Here is a 25,181-nt window from a genome sequence, read left to right on the forward strand (position 1 = left end):
ACTTATGAAAGCCTCGTGGTTTGGTATTTAACCAACCATCAGTCAATGCATTGTCAATAGGCCTCATAAAGCTGGGAACTAAGGTATCCCTAAATGAGGTAGATCTGCGAAAGGTAATATTAATGCGATCTCCCAAAATAGTATTTAGATGTTCATCTGATTTAAGAATATGCCAATGACGTTGCATGACTTGTCGAATCTTGTGGGCACCCTCACCATAAGTCAAGATAAGACGTGTCTCACTGGTGTCTGTGGTTCTGTGTTCAGGATGTCAGCTGGCAAAAGTTGAGAGCAATCAATCGCTCTAGCTTTATGCAAGGCTCTCTCCAACACTTTTTTGGGGTAACCCCGTTGCTTAAATTTGTTGCCATGAGGGTACATTCGCAATCAAAAGTTTCGATCTTAGAACAATTTCTGCGTATGCGAATTAACTCCCCATAGGGGATACTCCATTTTAAAGCTGTGGGGTGATTACTCTCGGCGTGAAGAGGGATATTAGAACTAGTAGGTTTTCTAAACAGACTAGTAGTCAATTCACCTTGAGCCACAGTAACAAGAATATCCAAGTATGTGATAGCAGTCTTGCTGTGGCTCTCCGTGAACTGCAGATTAAGGTCATTGATATTGAGTACTGCGAAAAAATCCAACCATTCTGCACTAGTTCCTTCCCAAATGATAAACAAATCATCTATGTATCTCAGCCATAGGGCAATCTTGGATGTGTGGTAACAATTTCTAGGATCCCATACAACAAATTTCTCCCACCAGCCCATCAACAAATTAGCATAAGAGGGGGCAAATGTAGAACCCATAGCAGTACCTTGTAATTGCATGAAGAACTGCTTGTTGAAAAGAAAACAATTATTGGTTAAACAAAGCGAAATCATTTCCAATATCATTTGAGAATGTTGGAGGTAATTCAAAGATCTGGTATGTAAGAAATGTTTACATGCTTTAAGACCATCTGTATGTCTAATTGACGTGTAGAGAGAGACTACATCAAGTGTTGTTAATAGATAAGTAGATTCCCATGGTATACCTTCTATACGACTGAGAAAATCTTTGGTGTCACGAAGATAAGAAGGCAAGGTGGTAACAAAGGACACCAAAGACTCGTCAATAAATCTCGAAGTATTTTCTAACAAGGCACCACATAGGGCGACTGTTGGTCTGCCAGGAGGCCTTTTAAGGCTCTTGTGTACTTTAGGCAGAAAGTAAATAGTTGGAATAACTGGGAACTTTGGATAGAGATAAGAACACATGTCCTCATCCAACAGGTCTTTCTCTTTCCAGGTCTGTAAAAGGTGCTCTAATTTGTCACTCATGGTTCCAGATGAATCATTTAGTAGTTTAGCATAACAGTCCTTGTTCAGTAGTTGTCTATGGGCCTCTTTGATATAATCATCACGATTCATGAGGACGATATTCATACCCTTATCTGATGGTTTGATAATGCAGTCCGTCATGGCACTCAAACATTCAATAGTGCATTGTTGTGATGCAGTAAGATTAGTTTTATGAGGCACCCGTTTCTTCCTGATTTATTTTAGATCCTGAACAACCAAATCTTGAAAGGCCTCAACATGTCCCCCTGGATTAAATACCGGGTTGAAGCGTGATTTAGCTTTGAGTTGTGTCTTTCCAGGCCAAGCTGTGTCAACATTTCCTCATATTGAGGGCGAAAGCGGCTTTTATACAGTAGTAGTACACTGTTACCGTATAACAAAAATAAATGTTAATCACAAAAGTGTCCTTTCTGGCCCTTTTGTACATCACAGGGCAAATGGAGTGAGAAGGGAAGCATCACAGATACCTCCCTTCTCATTCCCTTTGGATGACCCGAAGCTAACAAAAATTGTGGGGAGTTTTAGAATGTTCACCTCTGCCTATTTGGTGGAAGCAGTAACGTAACACACTTGGCAACAGAGCATGGGTTGCACCACACTTCATGCCAGCCTGAACCTTTACGCATGTGCAGTGCACATGGTGATTATGCTGTTGCATCGGCATGCTGCACACTGCACTAGGTAGAAGATAGAAGTATGTGTTTTAACCAAACCTTAAATCTTTCACCTAGCATAGAAGCCAAAAAGAGTATGTTTGTACATGGGGCCTGTGTCTGGTTCTGGGCACACAAATGTACCAGCTATTTCTGTGCATGGCCAGCAATATTATACACAGTAATGGTAGAATAAGAAAACGTGTTCATGCTTCTCTGCAGTATATGCCAGTATCCCCATGTACAAACATTCTATTGTTAGCTTTGCCCTTAATGGCAGTAAAAATGTCCTGCCTCAGGAAAGAACCATGGTATTGCTTGTTGTATAAATGCTTGCCCAACTAGTACACTACCATGTAAGAAAAAGCGTTGTTTTTACTTTGCCCGAAATACCCGTAAAACATGCAATGCTACAGTAAGGAAACATTTCCTTGTTTAGCTACACCATGCAAGAACACTCATCATGTTGACATTGCCCTTAAATCCGGTAAATCATGCAATGCCACAGTAAGGATAATTTACTTGATGACTACACAAGTGCCCCCGCAATCCACCAGTAAGGATAGACATATTGGCCTTGCCCCTTATGTGAGTAAAAAATGGCATGCCACAGAAAATGTCCAGTCCGCCTTCCCCCTTGCGCCGTTTGCCGCCGAGCCCTAACGCTCTTCCATGTCATAACATTCAGGCTTTGCCCAAAAATGCCAGTAAAACATGTAAGACGACGTCCATGTTCCAATGCCCCTTGCTGGGCCAGAACCTTGCACACACACACATTCATCTCCATTCACCCATCAGTCACTCCCCCAGTGCAAACTGGTGGATTTTTTTAATTGAAGGGGTGTAAACATTTCCTACAAATATGCCACAGTGACTGAGTGTAGCGAGGGAGCTGAACAAACCAGAGGGGTTTCGAGGGTTTCCCTCCCAAAGAATTTTTTTGAATAAAGGAGCATTATACATAACACATGTGGCGTAAACTTGGGTAAAAAGCCAGACCGTTTGCATTTGATTTTGTTGGGTAATTGCAACCCAAAAATCCAATAGATGCAAGTCAGCAACAATGCACAAGAGCATTTCCCAACACGTTTTCACTATGCCTTTGCCCACAATATATGACAGTATAAGAACATTTTCACACTGGCTTTGCCCATACATTCTCATTCTGGCCCATACATTCTCATTCTGGCTCCACCAATATTTGCAGTATTCCTAAATAAGAACATACTCATGTTTACTTTGCGCGTATTACCAGTAATGATACTATAGGAAAACATGTCTATGATGGCTCTGGCAAGATATGTCAGTATCCCCACGTAAGGACATACACCCAAATGCCATTCTAGCCAGGTAATAACACTTACCATGCCTACTTTATCATAGATGAAATAAATGTTAAAGGATATTTGTACCGCACACTATTACCACCGGAGTGGTTCCCTGGTGCTCTGGCATCTCTGAAAAAGGGAGGGGTAAAAAGGAAATAAGTAGGAAATAACTAGACTGGCTACACCAAAATGCCAGTCTAGCCATGTAATAACACATATCATGCTTGCTTTATCATGAATGCCCATTAAAAATGGCTCTTTAGTGCATACCCTTACCCACCCCTTCTGCCTCCCCAATTCCGTCTACCTCCCAACCCCCTCCGCAACTGCCACTTGTCAAAATCAGCTCCTCATCCAACATTAAACACAAGCACACATTCACACAACATGTATTCGCTCATTTGCATACACCATTCACTCACTCATACATAGGCACATTTAGGCACCCAATGCCACCCATACATCATACACTCACTCATTCACACACATATTACATAATACATGTACACACCCTTGCACACACGTACATATGCATATATATAAAAACATACATCATGAACATGCAGCAACCTCGCACGCACGCACACACTTTTACACATTTCTTTTTTTCTGTACCTTTTTTTTGCTGAAACCATCGCTCCACTGGACACCTCTTGTGGACGGACGCAGACAGGATCCAGGAAGCAGGGTTCCTCTCAGGCATAGAGGAGCAGGTGCGTCTCCAACTCGCGCCAACGGGATCGGAAATCTTTTCTTTCCGTTTCGGTTAAAAAGGAAATAATTTCTTTCTTTCCTTTATTCAACAAATTGTCATTAGGTATACAAGGTTAAAAACAAGTAAAACGAATGTAAAAACAATCATGCGAGTCTTACATATGTTCAAACTGGATAACGCCAATTTATAAAAACCAATGTATAAAAACTCCAGCAATATTTAATCTGTAATGGGCAAAAATATAATAACAGCACTTGGGTTTGAATAGGTCATCACAAATTGTTTCTTGGTTAGGAAGCTAGTTTCAACATTGCAGTTCTCGTTAACCAGGCTAGATAAACATATCGTACAAACACAAAAACATCATCACATGTCCTTTTTCAGAGTGAAATAGCACCCACTGTTGGTCTAATACTATTCTGCAGGAACGTCTTAAGAACAGTCTTCGATATTGTATATACAATGGGCACACCAAAAGAAAATGTTCTAGTGACTCAAGCCTGGTTTTACAATTGGCATTTATTTGATTTGTTACAGTCAGAGTTATTAAGTAACTGGGCGACTGGTAAGATACCAAACCTTAGCGTAATGTAGAGAGAGCGCATAAACCTAGCCTTCATTATATCCAGGTAACATTCATAGCCTGATGTGACTTGTCCGCCCAAAATGTGTTCAGCTTCTCTGAAGCTGTCATTTTGCCAGCCACATTCATTGCATATCTGCCCCAATAGCCGTGTCTAAGAATTGCTAACTTGCCTGAATCTTTCTTTTCAGGATGAGCCCCTAGATAAGCACACCCAACTATACTTAAGGTGGTCCTGATGTGTTGGAACCAGGGCAGTGAGGAGCTGCCCTCTTGACTGAGCACATCGAGAGCAGAATCCCTAAAGAGACTATGGTCTGTTGTACTCCATAGTCTTACCCAAAAGGCCAAGGGTCTAAAAGCTGCCACCTGATCGATATACTAAAGGGCAATAATACTGTTGATGTACTGCAGGGCAATCCTAAGATTCTCTTCAAGAATTTATTTTCAATAACACAAAGGTTTGTACATTTAGTATAACCCCATATTTCAGCCCCACATAAGAATGTTTGTCTTGCTTGTAATTTGTAAGCCTCCAGTGCTGGTTTTGCGGCCCAATCACCTTGTTTATGTGCAAAGCTTGCATTAGCTCCCAAGCACCTCGAAATGACAATGCCAGATATTTCCAATTAGCAATCCCTTTTACCAGTATCTGCAAACCTTACATCTAGGTAGCCAAATTGTGTACCTGTTCAATGGTGCAAACTTCCTCCTAGGTAGACCAATACATAACCTTCTCTTCTTGGAAAACACTATATTCTTGTCTTGCTATAGTGGATGTCTAGTCCCGTACCATAACAAAACCTTGTAAAAGATTCAAACTTTTCTTTAAGCCAGTGGGCATAAGTGATATAAGGGCAGTATCATCCCCAAATAGCAACACTGGGCATTTTCCTGGAGCGAGTGTTGGGTCATTCGTAGGGGCAGCTAACAGCTTATGGATGACACCACTGATGTACACAGAAAACAATGTTGGGGCCAACACACATCCCTGGCGGACTCCTTTCTGCACCTTAAAGGGCCTTTGGTCACCCTACCGTATTGCAGCTTTGTTGTCATCATAAAGCAGCAGAGTTAGGCACAAGAGATCTTAGAGAATTCCTTGTTCAGAAAGAGATTCTCACAGCTTTGTGCGCAGAATTCCATCAAAGGCGGTACGAAGATCTATAAACGTATTGTAAATGATCTTCGAGTGGATTGTGTCCTCCAACGTATTCCTCATCTTAGATGTATTCCATCCAGCTTTGCTGCTATTTGGAAATATTTTTGGCAGAGGGCGCCATGCGTCGATGTCGAGTCGATGGTCCCTCAAAGGTCTCCGTTGAGGGTGATGTCATCGGGTGTATAAGTAGCACACGCGGCGCCCGTTGGTCTCAGTTCTGTTTTTCCGCAGTACGTTGCTTCGGACATTTGGCGCGCCTCGAGTTCTGTCAAGAAATATAATATAACGAGAAGTAATTATGTCCTCGTCATCGACGCCGACCACGACCCCGAGATCGGGTTTTAAGAAATGCAAGTCATGCGGCTCAAAAATGCCGATCACGGACCCGCACCGTGAGTGTTTGTGGTGTCTCGGGAAAGGCCACAACATGGAGGCCTGTTCGGAGTGTCAGGCGATGACGGGGAAGGCCTTGCGAGAAAGGAGAGGAAAGCGACAGGTAGGTCGGGAGGATCGAAAAGCTTCTAGCGTCGAGTTGAGACCCCATGGGGAAAAATCTCCTCAATGCGAAAGGCATCGATTTAGATCCTGAAGCGATTCTCATCGCTCGTCGTCTTCGTCGAAAAAGTCGAAGAAACAACGCCATAGGTCTCCCTCCACCTCGTCGTCGGACGAGTCTCCGAAAATGAAATGCCCCACAAAACATTTGTCTACCGAAGAATGGGAAGCATTCAGGGTCAAATGATGGAGGTGTTTGAGAAGGCAAAGCCTCGGTCCGCGCCTTCTTCAGAAGCCCTCGAGCCCAGGTGATCGTAAAAGGAAGGATAGGGAACCTTCCAGGACGCCGAGCGATAAACGCTTGAGTCGAGTCGACCACTCGAGGTCACCGACGCCGTCCGAGACCTATCACACCTCGAAGGGGAAACCGTCGAAGGCCGCCTCGACGCCCTCGAAGCAGATCGTGTCCACGACCACTATGTCATTGACGCCGTCGACGCCTTTATCGACGTCGACGCCGAAACCCTCGGCGCCAAAGGCTCCAACTAAGCCAGGGCAGCCAGAAAAAGAGTAGGAAAAAGTTAAAAAACATGTAATTCCTTCAGAGCCTCTTCCTCCTCCTCTCCCAGAGAAGGTTTTCAAGCCTCTCCCTAGGAAGGAGATTTTAAAATCCTTGACCTCAATTTTGAGGAACAGGAGAGATCCAAGGAGGAAAATGTACCTTTTGGATTGGAGTTTGACACCCCAAATGTCCCAGAATGCTTGATCTCAGAGGAAAGCAGAATGAGGGATTTGGTGGAGTCTTTACACAATGCAAGTGGCATTGACACCTCTCCTGAGAATGACTTCGGTAGACCAGATCCAGTAGAGCATGCCAGTCCATCTTACCATCAGTTAATGACCAAGGTGGTAGATTACTTGGGATGGGCTAGACCACCAGCCCAATTCGTCCAGGACGATTTAACAGACATATTGGACCATGGTCCCACTGAAGACCCAGTACTACTTTTTCATGTAGCCTTACAAAACAGGGTGGCCAAGAATTGGGAAACTCCGGATTCTATTCCTCCGGTAAATAAATTCCTCGCATCAAAATACCGCCCAGCCAGTAGTGACCCCGGATATTTGTCAAAACATCCAACTCCCCAGAGTTTGGTCATACAAGCAGCCACAGCTTCCAATAAACTTGCGTACCCGTCTATCCCTCCAGGCAGGGACGATAAGCATGTGGATGGTTGGGCACGGAAGGTATTTTCAGCCGGGAGCATGCCATTAAAATCTGCCAACTCCACATGTGCCTTGGCAAAAGTTTCCTACACTCTATGGAAGTGCTTTGCAATTGCGGCGGAGCACATACCAGAAGGGGAAGACAGGGAAGGTTTCCTAGCCATCGTTAGAGATGGAAAGGAGGCCATGCAGGAATCCCTTCAATCTGGATTGGACACTGCGGATAGTGTAAGCAGGTCTATGGGCACTAGCATGGTAATGCGCAGGTTTGCGTTTATACGGAAGTTGGGTTTTGTACCGGACGTACAGAACCGCCTCCTGAACATGCCTTTTGACGGGTCTCACCTTTTTGGCAACAAGGCTGACAAGAGCCTTGAGAGGTTACAGACCTCAAAAGCAGCGGCAAAACCCTTAGGAGCTGCTATTAGGCAACCTCAGCCTTTTCGCGCGCAAGAGCAATCATGGAGGGGACGATCCTATCGTTATTACACCTCATACGGGAAGACGAGAGGAATGGCCAGTCAAAGGGCCAAAGAAAGGCCACTAGTGGTGGACGAGGAAAACGTGCTAAGCCAGCTCCAGCTGCAGCCTCTTTGCCATCAGCAGCTGCAACATCTGCCACAAAACCACTTTGAGGACTTGAACCACAAAACACCTGTAGGAGGCAGGCTGTCGCAGCATCTGCAAGAATGGTGAGCCATTACTTCAGATGTTTGGGCTCTAGAAATAATAGCCCAAGGCTCTTGCCTTCATTTTCTAAAGCAACCTCAAAGCAATGCACCAGGGAGACACCTGTTGAAACTTTCCAACCCGCTCCTACAGCAGGAAGTTTTAACCCTGCTGGAGAAAGGTACTATAGAACCGGTACCTGCAGCAGAGGGGAACAAGGGATGGTACTCCCCGTATTTTTTGATCCCCAAAAAGGACGGAGGACTGAGACCCATCCTGGACTTAAGAAACTTGAACAAGTTCATCAGGAAAGACAAGTTCAAGATGGATACCCTTTCTCAGATCCTTCAGGCCCCTCAACTTCAGGATTGGTTGGTGTCATTGGACCTCCAGGATGCTTATTTTCATGTGCCGATTCATTCAGACTCAATTTACATAATTTGTTTTAAAACAAAACATTTCCCCTATATAAAATAGACACAGCAGTTAGTTTACAAATCGAAGAGATAGGGACCACACAACAGAGGGTAAAATAGAGGCAAAGGATCTCGAGCTGAATCCACCTTCATGCAGAGGGAGATATCCTCGTAATCAGCTGTCGGCACGAAATTCAGTACCAAACAATAACCACAAGGGTCCCCATCTTTGTCAATCACTTACCGCCACCCTTTCTCAGTGGCTATCCATTTAATGTATCTTTTAAGACACAATATTAAACCTTTCCAAGACCTGCACTAATGCAATCGTCAAGGCAGAGTTCTGACCGGTAATTAATCTGTCCCAGAACATCTCAGGGATGAAGTAAGTGCATTAAGCATTGATTTGCTGGATTTTTACACACATTACATAAGCTATTTGTAAGCTCCACTTGGCCCCTTTCAGTCAATACCTCCCCAGTATGAGCCATATTCAGCCGTATTCTCAGGAAGTTAATTCTTAACCTCCAATCAGGGAACATAACAAGCTATTTGGCAATAAACCCCCGCTTTTTATCTTCTTTCAAAAAAAGATTTACTGGAGAGAGGGAGCGCACATCACTGATTGTTATGATCCAATCCATCTCATCCAAGGCTTTTTTTGGCTTTCAACGGATTATGAATCAAAGTCTTCACATCCGTGTTAGCTTTGATTAACCTCTCTTTCACCCTTTCTACCAGGTGACAGCATTTTCGAGCCTCTAAGTGGGCTTTTATGTCAAAATATAAAGTACCTTCCTGAGCAACAATGATGAGGTGGTGAAAAGAGAAGTCAATTTCCAATCTGCTTGGCTCTTTAAAGATCGTAACCCTAGTTCGAATCGCAGGTTACACATAGAGAGACTCATAGGGAGGCCGAGAACGGTCTTCCAGACCAGCCCCTCAAACCTTTGCCAGTCCATGTTCCACAACCCTGGCTTAGCCTCCAACCCATATAGGATCACCGGAATGGCTTTTGATGAATACTTAGTCAATGGGAGGGTCGAGAACTTACAATACCCAACCATAACCTTTGCATCCGTGGTATTATTTGCAAAATCTTCATCCGTATGTCCTGTTCCACCTTTCCAAAGGATGGAGAGGCATACACTTTATAACCCAAGTAGATTAGATCTTCAACTCTTGGGATGCCCTACCAGCTCCCAATGAGAAAAGATCACCGTTTTACTTGTGTGCTTGAAGACCACTATTTTTGATTTCTTTGGGTTGATGGCGAGCTCATTCACTTTTGCATAACAGTCCATTTTATCCAAGAGGCTCTGCAGCCCTACTGCAGTTTTGTCCATCAGGACCACATCATCAGCATAAGCCAGCCAATGAATCTTAGAGCCATTAATCACTGAACTGGCCAATGCTGCCAATTCCAGAAACTCCCTCATATCCACCCGATATAAATTGAAGAACAGGGGGGTTCCCAAACTACCATGACGGACACTCTTTTAAACCCTAATTGGTTCTGATAGGTGACCGTCATCATCTAGTCGAACTCTATTGGTTGACTCCCTGTGGAGTTCTACTAACATCGCCAAAATGCCCTCTGGGAGACCCCAACTCCTGAGTTTTGACCATAATCGATATCTGTTTACCTGGTTGAAAGCTTTCAAAAAATCTACCCATGCCCCATAGAGTTGTGCTTCTCCTGTAATCCTTGTTTTTTCACTCAGGACATTTAATACCACCCCATTTAACACGGTAGAGAGTCCCCTCTAAACCCTGTTTGATGTTTTGACACAACATTTGCCTCCTTCACCCATCTCTCTATTTCTCCCTTAAGGATCCTCATGAAGTTTTTGCTTTCAATGTCAAGGAGGGCGATTAGGCGATAGTTTGTTGGTAGCAACCGATTGCCACCCTTAAACAACAGAATGATAATCACGATTTTCCACAATGACAGAAACTTTTGTCTCTCCAGAATATCTCTAAAGAGCCAAAACCCAGTTAATTCAACCAACACTTGTTCATTAAAAGGGAGGCACCAATTAACCTCTTCCACTGGGGCAAATTTGATCTCCATTGAATTCTTCAAGCTAGCAGACAGATGGTCTATGCAACCCTTCTCCGACACCAAATTACATAGTGAGGTGTCTGGGTTACCCTCTAATTGGTGGATGACTGACCAGAAATTCCTGGAATCTTTACTGCCTACTAATTCCAACATTTGCTCCCCATCCTTTTGTAGTCGTAACATCCTCCTCTCTACTGACCACTGCTTATATTGCTGTAGTAACCTTTTGTCCTCCCTCCTCCGTTCCTCCCAGCTAATATCCAGTTTCTTTAGCTGTCTTAGTTTCTGGTTCAGCAACTTCTTTTCTTGCACTGTTGCTTCATCGATTGAATGCCAATGCATTCATTTTTTCCCCCCTCCTACACTGGGTGGACATATCGACCAGATAAATTTCATGAACTCCTCCGGTCGACAATTTCTTTGCTGGACATACTCCGAGGTGTTCATCAAACAGCTATTAAGCTTCTCCCTCTCCCTTCTATACTTAGGGAGACACATTCTGCCATTCCTGTTCACATAAGTTTGGGCCTGTTTATCTGATAACCCTAAATCAAGGTCAGAGACAGTTAGTTCTAATCTGGCATGATCACTGCCCCCATCCTGCTTAGTTTTCAGCGATACATTATAGGTGAAAAGATCTGCTCTCATGAAAATATAGTCTAGGGTCGAAGCCGAAGAGCTCCGATGCCAGGTCATAGCTGATGGAACGTCCCACGGTAAAGACCCACCTGATTGCCTACCTTTTGGCCTTCTGAACTGCAGGTTAGAAGTATAGCGTATACCCTTCAAACATAATCGGAGTGACCAACCACATTTCCTGTAGGATTAAAATATCCACATTCCGAAACAAGTGGTCTTTCATTTTCCTTGAGGTGAAGGTATTAGGACCCCACGTGTTACAACTGACCAGCCCTAATCCCGACTGCCTAAAGGGACTGCGTCCTCATGCCCAGTTTCTGTAAAACACGTGTCACAATCTCTGGCAGCAAGGAAAGGGCCTTCTCCCGGGACCCTGTCTCCCATAGTCTCCTGCCTTCCAGATGTATTCACATTAGTGGCATCTCCAGCCCCCATTCTGGCCCTGGATACCCACTTTGGTGGCTATGGATTCGGTCTTGGTACTTCTACTGGTGCTGTGCGGGAGACAAGAAGACCCCATCCCCGCCGCCCCCATTATTGCTTCCTGGCCCTCTTGTGATGTAAGACCCATTTCTACCATACGAGGGTTTTGGAGATTATGAAACCTTACAAATTCAATGTCTCGAGTACTTAAGAGGTAGAGATTTGTCATCTTTTTGAAGTAAGAAATTATTACACCTCTACAAAGGGACTTTTGTTCCTTGCTCTTGCCAGTCATTGAGAGCCATATGTTTGGCATCACAAATAATGGTGTTACTTCTTCTTTGTTCTTCCTTTGACTCTCTAGTCATGACAGAGTTGGCAGCTGTGAGCAATTTCAAATATTAGTCTCCCCAATCTCAGTTGATTTCCCACCTCCATTATGTTTCATATCAAGCATGAAGTGCTTTCCCTGCCCGGTTTTCACTTCCTCTACCAAAGGGGTTTTCACCGACTCCTTATTTAGATGTTTCAGAAAAATGGGTGCAATCTTCATCCTCACCCCTTGTTCCTCAGTCGTCACTATATTTGTGGATAATCTCGGTATCCCCACTTGGCGTTTGTTCAAAAGGAAGATCGGTACCACTGGCAGTTTAGAGTTAGTTGGAATATTGGCGTACCTTGGAGCTTGGGTCTTAAACGCATCAGTCTGGACCGATTTAACCCCCTTCGCCAACTTTCCAGTGGGTTGTGAATTCTCATTTGTACTACTCGAAACTTGCCAGTCCGTTTGAAGTCCAACCCTTACATTTCTAATTTCAACCCCTTCCCAAGGGCCATCTTCACATTGCGATCCCATGTCTTTCTGGGCTTCCTTTCTCTTCCGCAGATTCCCTTCCCTTGCCGTTTTCCCCTTTAGTTCTTTCTTGCTGGTAAATGTAGAATTTAGAATCTCTTTTCCCACCTTGATAACTGCTATTGGAGTTCTCAGCATTGATTTAAGGAATGCATTTGTATCTGTTTTTCTATGTTTCACATTTTTCTTGCTTCTTTGTTTTTTTCCGCTCCTTTAACACCAAGAGAGAGTTGCTATTCCTCCTCCTCCTCCTCCTTGCCTCCCTTTTTCTTTCCTTTCTTCTACTACCAACATGCTGGTGTCCATTCTCTGCCGAGATTTCCAGGGCTGCGTCCAGATTCTGGGGTGGAGCCTCTGATGGCAAAAGCTCCAGATATTTCTCCTCCTCGATTGTTCCCTCTGCCACATTAGCCAATCTCCCAAATTCCTCCAGTGTTGACTCTGATAGGGGGTATCGTCAAATGGTATATTTAGCTCCTCTACCATGTCCCCCTCCTTCACTTCATTTGCTGCTTGCTCCATTGCTTTCAGTTGGAACAAGATGTCCTGTAATATTAAGTTGTTAAACTCTTCCACCTTCCGCTTGCAGCTAGAGACAATTGAACTGCTGATATATCCAATCCTTGTTTAACTATCTCCAACCGAAGAGCTCTCAAAGTTGGAACAAGCACAGAGTTAATCACATTTTTGCATCCCACCAGGGATGAATCATAGTTTGCTGTTTCTTTTGTGAGCTCTACCAACACCCCTGATTGCGACTGGACGTCTGCCTTTAACAACTCAAAGACCAACACCAGGGAGTTCAAAACGAAATTGAGCGCCGATAATGTGACTTTGTTTGTTTTAGGCATGTCCTGCCCCAGTGGAGTAGGCAGCCCCTGGCTTGCCTCTTTTGAGGTTCCCTTTGCCACTTCTTCCTCTGTTAGATCAACCTGGATATCATTTCTGGGCTCCATTCTGTCATTCCAGCCATCCAAGCACTCCCTTTCCATTGTTGTTTCAGGCAGGTGGGCCGAGCCTCCTAGCTCCAAGTTGTCCATAATAGCTCCTCTACCTGCCCCTTGCTGCGGGTCAGGGGCCTGAACACATTCCCCCTGTTCCTGTTCCTTCACACTTTTATTCCTTTTATTTCCAAAATGGTAGTCTATTTTCCTTTGTATCTTCTTTGTGGTGACTGTATACTCAAGCCCTCGCTTCCAAGAATCTGTTATAACCTGTTGCCCCTGGTCCACTATCCTGCCTGCCACAGGCGTTTGGGGCAACAGTTGCGAATGAACTTGGGCTTGTGCTTGTATCTGCTGCCCGCCCTCTACCACCGGATTGGGTTCCGCCTCCTGAAAGGCTTGAGGTGTCTGTTGATCAGTGGCGTCTGTACTCTCTGAAATGAACCGTCCCATTCTGGACATCTGATGTCATCCTTCATTAGGGTGCTATGCAACTTCATTTTTGTCTGCATTTCCCAGTAGACTTTGAAAAAGAAGTGTACTCAGTATTACTGTTGCCTTTGCTTTGGCTGGTATAACAATCATACACGCCATCTTCTTTCTTGTGCTTCCCACTCTTCTTATATTCCAACTCAGCGAACAAACGCTGAACTGTGTATTAAAAAGTGACAAGCTACAGCTCTGTGCCCAGTCATGCCCTGTGCCGTTCTTTCCCACAGTTCTAGCTGACTCTTATGTCAAACCCCAGATGTATTCCACTCAATTCGTGATTAAAGATGCGTTCACTGAGCTTACGCTGGGTTGAAGAACCATGCAGCTGGAGTGCGAATGCACCCGGTTCAGCCGGTTCAGCCGACCGGCAAGGAGGTCTATCTCTGGGGTCGTGAATCAGTAAGACGTGAATCAGAAAGACGGTAAAACGGGGTAGCCTTAGGTTGACACAACAGTGGCCGGGGAGATTTCTTTATTCTGTCCAACTGGCAGCAAGGTCTCTCAAGTAGCACAACTGAGCACGCTTGGCACGCCCCCTGCACTCACACTCCCCTTGACTTACCACGCCCCCTCCTCCTCGTCGCAGGCGTTCTCCAGGTGGTCTCCAGATGGTCTCCCCGTTGATCTTCTCTCCCCTCAAGCCCACAGAGCATGAAGACAGGAAGAGTCTTTGTCCGACTATGCGGCCGCTCCGAGGCTCCTAGCCCATTTTGAAGGGCAATAGACAAAGAAGCAGGACTTGCTTTCCAACTGCTTCTGCCAGCAAACAAGGAAACAGAGTCTCGGACAGGAAGACTCTTGGTCCGACTCCACGGCCGCTCTGCGGCTCCTAGCCCCCTTTGAAGGGCAATAGACAAAGAAGCAGGACTTGCTTTCCAAATGCTTCTGCCAGCAAACAAGGAAACAGAGTCTCGGACAGGAAGACTCTTTTCCCGACGCTGCGGCCGCTGCGCGGCTCGTAGCCCCTTTTGAAGGGCAATAGACAAAGAAGCAGGACTTGCTTTACAACTGCTTCTGCCAGCAAAAATAATTTCTTTATGAAGTCAGAGGCCCCACCTGCTAGGAAGGGGAGCTATGGGGGCCCCCGCTATGCCAATGTGTGGAAGTAAAAAATTGAGATGATTTTTGCATTTTTCCAAGTGCGCAACCAGGTGTTAATTATCGCACACCCTATTAACACAAAAAGGCACGTGGTAAATTGCACACAACTCATTATCAGATGGAGCAGTAAAATAGGTGGTATTCAGAAATATTGCATATTTTAGCATTACTGCTTAAACAAAATGGGCCCATAGCATGTTTCTCCTTTTTGGGTGTACATTCGCAGATAAAATGTGCCCATTTTGCACAATACAAGTACACATGGTTTTTGCGCCCCTTTTCCTTTTCCTGTGCAATAACTGGGCCAGTGACTGTACCTTTTTGCATTGGTTCAGAGTCCCCAGTTTTAAGTCTTATGTAAGTTTGACCTATAATTATAATCGTTCTTTTTACCTAGGCAAATAAATCAATCAATCAATCAATCAAAATGGTTCTTCTATAGTACACTATCGCCAAAGGCTTTATGGCGCTGTCACTGAAAGAGCGAGAGAAACAGAGAGACTAAAAGAAAAAGACGGTCACCTTTTTAAAAAGGAAGGTCTTGAGTTCCTTCCTGAATGATGCAGTCAATGCTGTTTCTTAAGTGCAAAGCCAAAGAGTTCCACAGATTCGGCCCAGCCAACGAGAAAGCTCTTCCGACCAGCCGTACCCTTCTGTATCTTGGCACACACAAGAGTGCAGTGTTGGTGGATCTAAGAGTTCGGCTTGGGATGTAACTACAAAGTTTCTCTTGAATGGCAAGGCATCTTTTGCCATTTTGAGCTTGGTGGATCAAACAAAATGATTTAAACTTGACCCTCGCTTCGATAGGCAACCAGTGTAAGGATTGTCGTGCCCTGGTTACTCCACTTGGGAAAGGGACATGTTTCACCAGACGTAATGCTGCATTTTGTATAACCTGCAGGCGATGCATAAAATAGGACGGATGCGCTAAATAGATTGCATTGCAGTAATCAATGCTGCCGTTGATACCTGCTGCCACAATTTGAGCATGACTTTTTCAGGCACGAAAGGAAGAACTTTCTTCAATTGCTTAAGTTTAAAGAATCCCTGGCCACATACTGCATTCACTTGAGCCTCCAAGGGCAAAGATTGCGATATTTTGATGCCTACATTTCGCACCATTTTTACTGGCTCAGGCAGTGATAACAATGAGTCTGGCCAAAATGCTGAAGTCCATTCGCCAGCTGTCTCTGATGGGCGGATAATTAAAACCTCTGTCTTCCCACCATTTAGTTTAAGCCAGTTTGCCTCCATCCAGCCCCGAATAGCTTCCAGACAATTTCTAAGGCTTTAAGCAATTTCTGGCTGGTCTGGCTGCAACCTGAACAGAATTTGGGCATCATCCCCATAGGAAAACACACTAAAACCAAATAGGCAGATAAGTACCACTAAAGGGCGAATATAAAGATTAAAAAGCAACAGGGACAATGCTGACCGCCGAGGCACCCCAGGCGAACGATAAGGAGGAAATGAGACCATTTGAGAATGGGAAGTCAGAAACGCCTTAAACCAATCCAAAACCGCTCCAAAGAACCCTGCTTCCCTCAATCTAGATATCTGGATCCCATGATCTATAATGTTGAAGGTGGCCGACAGGTCCAATAAGATCCCTTTTCTTTCTTTCATGTTGCCATCTGCAACTGAGTGGACAAGGCCTAGAACTAGATAGGTCAAGACTGTGTACATTTCAGATTAAGGGTCAATTTGGGCGGCAAAATCTTTAATTTCATCTGGTAAGTTTTGATATAATATTCCTTGTTATTTCTCAATTAGCCATTCCATCTATAAGTAGTCGGTTGAAGTGCGCAATGTCAGCATTATTCCCCATTGCCTGCTGTAATGTCAATACCTCTTTTTTTATGAGTTGCTTGGGATGAAATGTATACGAAAGGGAAGGCCCATGCTGCCCCATCACTCATAAGAGACCACAAATGCGGTTCTGGATTGTGCTGAAGAGATTACTTTGTGGGGCAGGTTAAGAGATGTAATTGACATAGCTAAGGGGCAACGCAATTGTCTTGGAAGAAAGAGAGCCCATAGCAACATACGTTCGAATCCTGGGCTCCTTAGAAACCAGATCAGGTATTAAGAGTGTTATAAAAGAACAATTCTAATTGTTTGGGCCTCATCACGAGTAGGGCTGTCTCGCTTAAATGCGGCGTTAAGGGCTGGCCCTAGCATGAGTTGGGTGCTAAATGGGCTGTTTTACCTCCAGCTTTTTTCTGGAGGTGAAAATCCAAATTAGCGTCTGCGTTTTCAGCAGTATTACCACCCGCTGTATCAGAGCGCAGTGTTAGCGCCGAAAATGCCCCATTGGATGCAATGGGCCCAATGGGGAATGGTGATTTACTGTTAACGCCCAACCCGTGATCCGGCAGTAATACTGTCAGACCAGTGGGCGCTAACGCTATTACAGTTGGGCAGTATTACAGCTGGGATACTGCCCAGCTTGTGATGAGGCCCATTGTCTGTAAGGTTATCGGAGAACCTCGGTATATTTCTTGGGGTGCGCTAAAGGAATGGCTGGCTGGCAAATAATACAAGGAGCTGGTGCAGGTCATACAAAGAGGTTTCTACCTGGATATATGGGGTGTAATCTATGTCCCCTGCATCTGTACCCCAGCCACCTCCACCATTGCCCATCCCCTCTTCTATAGCAGCTGCTACATCGCGAGTATTTTCAACTCTGGCTGCTGTAACCTCGGTTAAAAGAAATCTCTCTATTGGAATGTACCAAGAATGCACTGCACCACCCACCAAGGGACTTCCTTGTTGTGAAAGCAGACAAGATGGTTGTATAGACAGGGGGACTTAGCGAAAGAAGGAAGGTTGTGGAGGAAAATTATTCGGCTCTTGCAGCACCTACTTGGTTTGCCTTAACGCTCTCACACTTCTGCAGTTTGTAACTGACTCATGCATTCTTTCCCATTTTTACTTCACTGCATACATCTTTGATAACTCAAAAAGATTGGTTATTAACAATAGTTTCTTCACATTAGGTTACGCACAAACGTTTAATAACTACCTTCACTGCAAACGGATTTAGAGATCCCCACTTTTCTTTTTTGCACACTTTGCTCATTTAGTATTCTATGGTTGCATGTAATCAAATATTCAATTTCATATCCTGGTGCGTTTTCATTTGGCTCCTTTTCAGCTTTGACTGTCTTTGTTCTGTCGCTCGCTTTTATTCGTAGGACTGCATTTTGGCTCTCTTGGTTCTGTTCCTCGGTTCACAGAAAATATAAGGACATGCACGGAGTTTTAACATGTACTCTTGTCCTGATACTGTAACTTTCAGCTCTCTAATGTCTAGGGTTAATGTAAGCGCGCTACTGCCAGAATTCTATGCATTCATTTTTTGTTTTTTTACTTTGCAGGCCTCTAAAACATGAAGGCATGTCTTTTGGAGCTCTCCATCTGTACACAGTAAGCAGTTTCACATGTATTTCATGTTCTTTGTTCATGAGGCTGGGGGGACATGCGGGTGTGCCCCATACGGTACTCCAGTTGGTGGCTTGCTGCTCCAGTGCTTTGTTCCTGAAGTGCTCATGCCCCAGTAGCGCAGAGAAAGCCTTGTGACCCCCGTAGGCGGTCCTACAGTGAGCCAAGGGGTGGTGCAAACATGTGTGCCAACCTTCCAATATTGCTGCAGCTCAGTGCTGATGAGACATGTAGTCCTGAAGTGTGTTCTTCTTGTTTTTATTTTTTTAAACTCCAGTTTTCTTTGACTTTTGAACCTCAGGCACTCGCAGCCAGCCTGCACCCTGCACAGACTTCCCTTTATCCCCATGCTGTTACCTCACCATGTGACCCATCCATTCGGTAAGAAAGAGCATCCTGGGGCACCCAACAGGGGGCTTGGTCTCCTGGGCCCTATGGTTCCAATAATGCTGGAGACAGGCCGGGTGTCCAGGTTATTATGGTGATGTCATGTGGGTGAACTTTGCAGAGTACATCTGGGGTCACTCTGCGGGACTGGCTTGGGGATCTTGACATGCAGGGCAACACTTTGAACACATTTTCTACTCGTAACAGGCCTGTCATGGATGTAAACTTCCTTGACCAACGACTGCCTAATTCTCAGCAGTGAAAGGTGCTCCACACCCAATCCCTGTGGAACTGACTCTCCCACACAAGTGCACATCCTGGTTAGGCAAGATAGGAAGGTTACCAAGATAGACACCCATCCTTTTGACCATCTTCCCCCTTCGAAGCCTGCCCACCTCGAACCATACAATAGTACTGTCCACTTCTCCCAGGTGAATTCATTCGGCCAACGAATCAAGTTTTCACAAACTTTATCTGTGGTTCGGGTGCAGCGTTCTGGGTATGTTCAGGCTAAAATGCTGTAAAATGTCAATGCAGCAATATGTGGTTTGATTTTTGGATCATTCTTGAAGGCAGATGCAGAGGTTGCTAGAGCAGCTCTTGGAATAGGCTTCAGGTGAGAGATAACTAGAACATTAATTGGACTTTAGTTGAGGAAGTGGTGGAAATCAAAATAGGATTCAGTTGAGGAAGAGGTTGAAAATTAAAATAGGCTTAATTTGAGAGAGAAGTAAAATATTACTGTAGGATTTAGTTGATGGTGACGTAGGAAATTAAAACAGGATTTTGTTGAGGAGAAGGTAGAAAAACAGGATAGATCATCTTTTTGTGACTAGTACTAGGGGAAGAGAAAATCCCTGTGACCACCGCGCATGGAACACGCACATGAAATATCTTGCCAATGACTAGGGATTGAGGAGAAAATCCCAGAATTGTTTGGAGGTAGACAGGGCTCACATTCAGTTACAGTAACAGATTGTACCATTATTTTGCGATGAGAAAAAAGTCTTAGAATTCTTTCACAAGGGAATATAATGAGTGCTTATACAGTCGTGCCAGCTTTTTATGGGGAATGAAAGAAAATACTAGTTGCAGAGTAAAAGTCTGAGAATTCCTTGGAGACAGGAGAAGAATATATTAAGTGGCTATAGAGTGCAGAGGCCATGTAAATTGCAGAGGTGCACGGTATAAATCACAATAACACAACATAACATATGACTAAGATTACCATCTTTTTGCGACAAGGCAAAATGCTAGTTGAAATGATACCGTTTTAGAAATCATTGGCGACAATAGGAGATTATATTCATTTGCTGTATGTGAGTGTGCCATCTTTTTTTACTTAGGCAAACTTGTTGCTGTGAATATAATGTCTTACATTCTTTGGAGGAAGGAGAAGATTTAGTAATTGTAACTGACTCCTGCATATATTTTGTGATGAATGAAACAGAATACTAGTTTAAAAAAAAGTCTTACAATTATTTGTGGGTAGGAGAGCACATTAACTGTTGTAATTGGCGTGATTAAAACTTCTATAATTCTTAAGAGTCAGGAGATTATACCCAGTGACTGTAACCGTGCATGCATTTTTGAGATAGACAAGGGAAAGTATTATTCATGAAGAACATTGTTAGAATTCAAGGGAGGAGAGTACATTTAGTGATTGTACTGGCTGTGCCTACTTTATATGATGGACGAGTGACAGTTCCAAAGAAAATTAGAATCCTTTAGAGGCAGGAAGAGATTATATTCAGGAGCTGCATCTGAATATTCCATACATAAAAGGGTAGTTGCAAAGAAAAAGTTGTAGTATTGTTTCTGTTCCGAGAATGCATTCACTAGTTATACCGGGTGCGCCATCTTTTTGTGACAGATGAGAGACAATACCAGTTTTGGAGGAAAAGTCTTAGAATTCTTTGAAGGCAGGAATCGGTTATATTCAGTGGCTGACACTGAGTGTGCCATCATTTTGTGATAGACAATAACAAATACGTGTTGTGAATAAAACATCTCAGAATTCTTTGGAGGCAGGAGGAGATGACATTCGGTGTCTTTAACCAAGGGAACAACACACATCCCATCCTCTCGTGGCTAGATAGACGAAGTGACCATTTTGAGTGGAAACATGTCCACAGTAACTAAAACTAACAGTGGGAGTGCAAGGCATGCTGTGTGTGATCAATTGAAGCCATTAATTTCACATTTGCAAGCATCATCTCTGCTCACACATCAATATGATATGCAAGATTAAGGAGTATATGCTCAGGTATTGCAGACTGAGCAGTAAAGGGAGGTTAGATATCTGGTGGAAGCGCCTGATAACAGGAGAAAAGACTCCATGGCACACGGCTGCTGCAATACTTCTGAACCTGGCCTTGGAAAGAATAAAAGCGACACCGGAAGCTGGAGTCTGATCGCACCATCAATCAATCTAATTGCAAGGCTCGCATCACTTATCAAACAAAATATGAAAGGACTTCATTCAGATTGGAATGGGCTCTTGCAAAAATCTTTTTATGATTAAATACAAGTAAATAAAAAAAAATTTAAAAAAACCCACGATTTCTGCAGTAGAAGAGGTAGAGGATTTGCAGATAGTGATGGACCAGGTGAAACAACACACAGTGTAGAGAAGAAAGATAGGGGAGGTTCTTGGTCTTCCTATCCAGCATCACCCACATGCACCGATGATGAGTCTAAGAATAATGTTGATGATATGATGTGATGGGTTAGAGGTTTCTCAGCACGGACCTGGGGATCAAACCTGTGTTGCTCCATGTCGTCTTGCTTCCAAAGCAAGCACGTTGCCGCTGAGCTATCCTCCCGAGATGATGATGGACAATATAAATTTGGTGCATTCCAGTTGATTTTTTGGGAAACTAGTGATAGTGTGGATGAGGCCATTGGCAAATATACAGGGCCAGATGGCAAATACAAAGCTACTCTTCCACTTTCAAACAAGGTCCTTGAAAAAGCCTGGAAAATCGAGAAGTGTAAAACATCAGCATGTGGCCAGGGTCAGTGCAAGGATTTCTGCCACCCCAGGCAAAAATAAATGTTTCTGCCCCCACAACCAATACCACTGTGTCCTGACTATACAGTGCCCTTATCACAGATGCGTCCTCACCACTTCACCTGCATGTCTTGCCCACCACGTTCACAAGCTGCAGTTTCTCCGTCATGTTTTTGACCTTTTCATAACAAGGTAAAATTAAATCACTCTCTCTTACTCAGACAATATATAATATACAGTACAGGCTGGAGTAGAAACTATGACCAGACCAGGAACGACTAGCAATACAAATAGGCAAAATCTCTGATATCAGTAAATATCTCCATCCCACACTCCCCTCCCCACAATACACACACACACGCGCATATGGCAGTTTTCGGGGCCATTGTGAGTCCCTTAAATACCATAAAGAAGGCGTCTATTTAAAGCATGTTAGAGGGAGGCTATTGCTTTCTACCCCAAACCCCACTGCTCTCTGCGAGCACTGCCAATTAGGAAGTGGAACTACCACTGGTATCTCTGACTACACCTGCATCCCCTAAGCCTCCACTAAAGAGAGTAGCTGAAACCACTGCATGAGTCACTGAAAGTGAGGGGGTGGTAGTGGCTGTCAGCAGTTAGCTGGAACCACTGCATGAGTCACTGAAAGTGAGAGGGTGCTTGTCAGAAGCATTGCTACCACCCCTATTAGCTCTGTGGGGTGGTAGCCCCTAACAACCTCTTTCCAGGTATCATGGATGTCAGAGACATACACTTTGCTCCACTGCATTCACAGGTTCGTGGAGGAAGTCCTTTGGCATCACAGAGATGGCGAGGAGAACAGGAGTGAGCCAGCTCCCGCCATCCCCAAGCAGGTGGTACAATAGCCAAAGCAGCATCTGGTGTTTCAGGGAATCCACCTGTGCTCTAGCACCTTGAAGCGTCTCTTGTGCTAGATGGAATTACCAATAAAGATCTCAGACCAAATAACCCAACAGACTCAAAGAATATGGCAAAGAACTACTTTATTCTCAACTTAATAAAGCAGGGTAAACTGTCAGACATCAGACTGATGCATGCACACTCACACACAAACTTGATTACACAGAGGTCTTATACCCCAATATGCATCATCTATGATGCCATTCTACATGGCAAACTGTAAAACCTATTGATGGGAGGGATATGTTAGGGGAACATATCTACTTATAGAATACATATGGGTTAGTTCACCATTGGCTGTCTCTTATATATAAAACATGTGTCAAATTACCTCTAAATACATATAATTCTGATTTATCGGACAAAATGACAGCAGATTGGTCTATGGAACATTGTATAGCAGATTGCCCCGTAGACCCACTGATTGGGTGGCATCCCCACCCAATCTTAGACTTTTGGCTCGGCTAGCAGCACGTATGGGAAACAAAACCCAGGTGCTTGCATCACATCAGATTATTCCCCACTTTCCCAATGAGTCCATCATCTCTCATCAGTTCCGCCATGAGCCAGAATGTCCCATCTGTAGTTGACCTTGTAGCCTGCTCTCTGTTCTGTAACATTCAAGGGAGTGCAAGCGCATCACTATCTTCATCCAACACTTAATGAGTAACCCTTGATTCCGACTTCTGAATCATGTGTGAAGAGACCACAAATTTGTCCAATTCGATCTCTTATTTACTGCTATTTAATTCAATTATGCTAGGTGTCATTGCTCCTCTTGGCCTCTAGAGACTTGCTCACTCCAACTTGTATAGACTATATACACTTGCAATAGTGAATGTTTTCTTCTTCTTTAATCTAAGAGAAATATGTTTCACGTCCATAACTTATTCATCTGCCTCCCTTTGTGCTTTGCAGCTATTCCTTAAAAAGAGCATCCTTCATCCCAGGCCAACATTGACTCCCCTTTGTTTTGCACACAAAGCAGTTTTCCGATGAGTCCTGACTCTGCCCCTCTGGTCTGTCTCTGAGGTAGCTGAATTGAACGTTTACACAAGCCGATGTCCATTTTCATATCATGGCTGTCCTTGCCATGTTATATATCCCTCTATAGCAAGCTTCTATATTTCTCATCTACCTTGCGTTGCTGCATATTTACACATATTGATCAGCAAGTTACTTTGTCTTCTTTGTATATAATCACTTTATCATTTCATACAGGTTTCTCTTGTCGCTTCAGTTACGTCGTCACTCTTAAGTATTTTCATATTGTTTCAGTATGACTTTGCACATCTTCTTTATGACATCACTCTGGCCTCATCAGATTTCCCTCAACACTACATGAAGTCCAATGGTGCGTGCTGACATCCTTCCACTCGATATCCTTCCACTCTCTCAGAGCAAGGATACATTCGATATGGTTGTCTGAGTGCATATCGTCTCTCAAACACTCAATGCGGTATAGGCATAACACATGGAGTTCCAGAAAGGGCTCTTCTCCTGCTGTTCTAATATGAAATCCGTGAGGGGGCAGGAGTTAGGGAAAGTGCATCCTAATGCTCCTCTACATTCCCTCCTCTGTTCTAGTCCTCGACCACATTCTCCTCTTCAATCTCCTTCGTCTTCTCTTCATACTTTCGTTATTTTGGAATCCATATCTTTGTCACCCCCCCCTCAGGTGACCTGCATTCTTTATATGTTCATCTATACTCCATGTCATGTGACAGCATTCTCCTGACGGTGTCAAACTTCACCCTGTGCGCAAGCGACTGCTCGGTGCTCCCGTGCTGCGGGACAACCACACTCATTGGCGTCCTGGGACAATGTGTAGAGCTGTGGTCATTCCACATGGTGTGCGCCGTTTTGTTGCACCATTTTTTGCCAGATGGTGTCTCCAGCGGCGCTAGGCAGCAGGTGCTGGTCTTTGGACTACATTACGCACACTCCTCTTTGCGTGTGTCACGTGACCTGCGCCTTCTGCCGACGTGTTCCTGGATTGTTGCACTCCGCCTACTTAAGCAGCAGGGACACTCGTCTCGCTGCTTCTAATCTAAATTACTCTCTGAAGTTTTGTCTTCTTAGTCTTTTCTCCCTGCTCATATAACCAGTACTGGCATTCTTTTGTTGGCTGCTGCTACGTGCACGAGAGACGCTACGCTGATTGTGCACCAACCCGGAACTAATGCGGCCCTCGTGCCGCCCGGGTTTAGCTTCCCTACTAACTACTAATTCCCTTTTTGTTATTTTATACCTTCCATTGTTTTCCTTAAAGCTTAGCCAGTACATTCAATGGTAAGATATA

This window comes from Ambystoma mexicanum, chromosome 3q (assembly GCF_040938575.1).
Source record: "Ambystoma mexicanum isolate Mex_15411 chromosome 3q, UKY_AmexF1_1, whole genome shotgun sequence".
Taxonomy (NCBI): Eukaryota; Metazoa; Chordata; class Amphibia; order Caudata; family Ambystomatidae; genus Ambystoma; species Ambystoma mexicanum.